Source organism: Cupressus sempervirens, chromosome 5 (genome assembly GCF_028749045.1).
Source record: "Cupressus sempervirens isolate cs-2001-9-10 chromosome 5, ASM2874904v1, whole genome shotgun sequence".
NCBI classification, from domain to species: Eukaryota; Viridiplantae; Streptophyta; class Pinopsida; order Cupressales; family Cupressaceae; genus Cupressus; species Cupressus sempervirens.
The window spans coordinates 405,101,909-405,106,825 of record NC_143122.1 but is presented as its reverse complement, the minus strand read 5'-3'; the positions used below and the strand labels follow the sequence as shown (position 1 = coordinate 405,106,825).

The window sequence follows — 4,917 nt, the reverse complement described above, 5'->3', positions numbered from 1 at the left end:
AAGAAGTGGGAGAGGGAGGATGGGAGTGTGTGTGAGAGATCTAAAGAGTAAAGGATGGGAGAGGGGAGAGAGAGAGTGTGTAGCGGATGGGAGAGGGGAGAGAGAGTAGGAAGAGAGAGAGAGTAGGGAGAGAGAGAGTAGGGAGGGTGGAGAGTGATGTGTTCTCATATAGTGTGTATGCGCTATAGCGCGTACGCGCTATGTGAAATCACCTAAAAACTGTCAAAAAGCAACTTTGGGGCCCGTTTCATTCATTCTCTGCTTTTGTTCTGTTCTGCACTCTGTTATCTTGACAGAAATTGCGGGTTTCAACACAACAAACATTCTTTCAAAGTGGAAAACACTATTTCAAGCTAACAAACACTATTTCAAGGTGGCAAACACTTTTGGAAGCTAACAAAGACCAAATTCAATCATTGGATACACGATTTGAAGACTTTTTGAATATTCCTTATATAGAAAAGGTTAGAACAATCTTTTTTAAATAGTGTTTGTTGATATATAGATACAAATTTGATTATAATTTGACATGTTGTTTAATATATAGTGAATTCATTGAAATTTGTATGTTTCAATGAAATGTTATTTCGAAATGGTTAGAAATTTGACAAGTTGTTTTATATATATATTGTGTATTCATTCAAATAATTATAATTTTTATATGTATTTGAATAATTTGTAATTTACACATTTTAAGTAATTCAAATGTTTGAATAATTTGACATGTAGAAATCATCATCATGCCAAGGAAGAAACCAAAAAATCAAACAAATGAAGATAGGGAGAGAGATTTGGCAATTAAAAGAGATAAAATGAAATTACTACATGAGCAAAGAAAATTGCAAAGCAATAATGAAGAATTGACTTTCAAAGAGGATCAAGAACCACTGGTACCAAGAAACAAAGAGGAAGAATTGGAAAGACAAAGAGAACGAATGAGACTGTTATATTCAAGAAGACAATTGAATTGTGAAGCTACACCATCTTCTAATGTTGGAGTCATATCATCCGCTACACCATCTTCCAATGTTGAAGTCATATCGTCCTCTCATGTTGAAGAGACACCGATTTTTAGATCCGACAATATACACACTCCATCATGTCATGTTGAAGAAACAACATCAACACATCAAGTAGGTGATATTCCATCTTTTGCATCTTATTTCCAAGGCACATCATCTTTGGTTCAAGGTACGCAATACACTCAACCTTATGTTGATGTTCAAAATATTGAAAGAATTGAAGAGATTATAACACCTTCTAGAATTCATTTTAGAAGACCAAAATATTTGATTGATATTGATAGTAACATTTTGAAATCAATGCCTGACAAGATTAGCAAGCATACTTGTCAAAAAAAAGTTAATCGTATGTGGAGATTATTTTTTGATGAATTAAATATTACAGGTCAATGCCAATTATTTTTTGAAATGATGAAGAATTTAAAATTTAGGCCTATCATGAAGATTCTTGGGCTAAGAATGATGGATGATTCAAATGAAAAAAACATTGTAAAGAATCTAATGAATGCTTATGACAAAGTGGGTTCTAAATCATGCACCAAAGATAGTAATATCGCAAGATGAGTACTTACATCGACAATAGTAAGTAGCCAAATGAAAAAAGCTCGACTCATGAGAAAGACAAGCAAAACATTAAAAATTGGTAGAGGTACTCTAAAGAGAGCCATGCTAAGGCATGAGATATTGGAAGATCCAACAAAAAATGAGTTATGGACATTTAGCGGTAGACTACCGCGAAAGGATAAAGAAATTAGTGAAGCCTTGAAATCATTGATCGAAGATTTTTGGAAAAATAACACACGTGTTTCCCCTAATCAAAGAGATATTGTAAGAAGGAGGATTGGTAGCCAAAATCGCGAGCCACATGCAAAACATTATTTGGACACAACTCAGACACAATTTTTTGCAAAATTTATTGGTATGTATCCTCAAATTCGAATAAGTCAAAGATTTTTTGAGATGGGTAAACCTTTTTATGTGAAGATAAATCACACACGCACAACTTGTTGTTGTAGGATACATATTGAATTTTCTAACCATTTTGATGTTTTTAGGCATATATGCATAATTTTGCATTCTCAGTTTGTTTTGCAGGATTGTGACATAAATGAGCCACCAAGATCTTCAAGGGAATTCATATCCAACATTTTATGTGAAATAAGGGACGGCCAACAATTTTACAAGACATCATGCTTGGATGGTACGTGCTTATTTTGTGGTTCTTTGCAACTTTTATCAACTTGTCAACATATGGATAGTACACATGCAATTGGAAATGAAATAGTAGATTATGGAAAATTTAAGACAATGACATATGCTCTAAAAGATGGGAAACATGGTAAAAGATGTGATTTAGTCATTGAAAAGATTCCAATGTATGAGTTCATGAAGATTTTTTGTGAAAACATTATTTACGAGTATGCAAGGCATACCCATAGAGCTCGATGGCTGGATTTGCAATTCAAGTTGTGCAAGGATACATTTCCATTGGATACCATTGTTTCGGTTGTAGATTTTGCAGAGAACTACACACTACAACCACAAAATGAGGTGCAAGCAAAGTATTATACTTCTCAACAGGTTTCCATATTTGTTCACATAACATTCATGCATTCACCTACAAGTACAGAGGATGATGGGAAGATTTTGAGGGAGTACCATTTTTACATCAGCGATCATCGATCACATTCTACAGAGTTCGTACATGGTTGTTTTCAACTATTTTATGGAGATTTGGCTAACAGGGGCATCACATATCGTCAACACATTATTTGGTCAGACAATTCTGCATCTCAATTCAAGAATGCACAGATGTTCTATTGGTTGAGCAGGATGCACAAGTTGTGTAGAATTCAATACATGTGGAATTTCATAGAGGCTGGTCATGGAAAGGGAGAGCACGATGGTGCAGGCGCATGCATCAAAAGAGCCTTAGCTCATGAAGAACTAAAGTACAAAGATGGAGTAATATTGACAGATGCAAAATCCATCGTCTAGTGGTGTAACGCTACAATGGGTCCAGGTAAAGAAGGTGATTCTACGGTTTGTAGATTTTTTTGGTTGATAGATAATACTAACATTGCACCATATCAGGATTGTTGCACACTAACAGGATCCAGTGAGTTGCACTCTTTTAGAAGCTCTGATGCAGGTTCATGGAGTATCCACACACGAAAAATGGCATGCTATTGTCCATCATGTGCAGAGGAAAATTGGGATGACTGTGAGTCGATTGAATGGGTGGACAAATGGGATATACGAGTTTTGGACCCAATTGACACCTATCGTCCCCCACAAGCACTGGAAATGGTACAGATGGAATTGTCTATTGACTTTGACTGCTTGTCTGATCTAGTGCAACCTGGTAATATATATATTTATATATCTTTTTAATTTCAATATGTAACTTTATAACTTTTACGCAAGTATTTTATGAATTAATGACCGCATTTTGTACATTTGTCACTGCAGGCCATGTTTTTGTTGTTATTGCACCTGAAGACAATGAAGAAGGGACAGATTATTATTTGTGTCATTGTGTTCAAGCCAAACAAAAATTGGATCACTCAGTTATAGATGGTGAACGTTTAGAGTACCATGTCGGTGTGGTGGTTGTAACCGACACATGGCTTAGATGATATTCTATGAAGAACCCTAACTTGTGGTTATTCGAGGATTGGCAAACAGAGAGGAAGATTCTTCATTATTCAAATCTTGTTGTCGCATCAAATGTCCACTTGATAAAATATGGTGGAAAACCACATAATAAGAATCTTTGGAGAGTTCGCGAGTCAGACCACGAGGCAATACTTGAGACATTAAAATGTCAAGCAGATCCAGTTGGCTCATTAGATTGAATACAGAGAGAGGGAGAGAGAGAAAGAGTGATCAACTGGATCCAAATACATTGTTGCAACCTCTTCCCCAAGACTGTCCACATGACTAAGGTGGACCGTATTGTTATGATGCGTAAGTGATGAGATTTAGTTTAAATCATAGATTTTATGTTTTGATTTGTTTAGAATCTAGATTTTATGTTTTGATGTCTCCAATTTTTTTAAAGCTAGAACAATATTTTTCATATTTTCTTATTGTGACGATATTTTTCTTTCATTGCATGTTCTCTTGGATGACAGGAGGGAGAGAAGAAAAATAAGTAAATTTCCAAATAGCCAGCCACCCTTCTTCATGTAATTTATTCATTTAAGGTAAAAGTCCCATTTCCTTTGTTTGGCTTTGGTATTTGGTTATTTAAAGTCATTATTCTAGTTGGACCTTCGTATGTTTGAATTTTGGATTGTGTAGTGTCTATTTGTTATGATTATACTGAATTATTAATTCTACGATGTTTCTATTATTTAATTATTTAAACTAAATTAAAAAATTTTGTATAAAATTATTATTTTTTATATCTATCTATTTGTTATGATTATTTCTATTATTTAAAATAAATTAATTCTATAATATCTCAATGATGAACTATCTATATTTCTAAACTTTACATATTTTACACCATGACCAAAAATCAAACTATTATAACAATACAAATACATTTAAATAGTAATGTAAGAATGGTTTAGTTCACATAAAAAATAAGTCTATCTTAGATATTCTAAATACATCACAAAACTTTATCGCTTCAAAAAAATTGGAATTTCTCTCATCTACTTGAGTTCCCATCAATTGTCCATAAAACTGGGAAAGGGAATAGGTGCTATGCTCCCAATCCCAACATCCTCCTGTCCACTACTAGGAGATGTGTGTAATGTAGGATTCAACTCCATCAACTTAGTCATTTTTTTCACTAGTTGATTGGGACTCTCACCATTTGTTGCCAACTATGGTGACAATGCTTGGGGTTACACTTATTAAGTAAGAATATTTCCTAATCTAG

The 4,917-nt window shown here is 34.1% G+C and overlaps 1 long non-coding RNA gene across 1 annotated transcript; it reads left to right on the top strand.

Annotated features, from left to right (window-relative positions):
- The first annotated feature begins 3,640 nt into the window (after window positions 1–3,640).
- On the top strand, window positions 3,641–4,299 carry LOC149556536 (uncharacterized). The gene is made up of 2 exons (XR_016352358.1): window positions 3,641–3,970; window positions 4,160–4,299. It is a non-coding gene; the product is annotated as an uncharacterized LOC149556536 (long non-coding RNA).
- The last annotated feature ends 618 nt before the right edge of the window (window positions 4,300–4,917 follow it).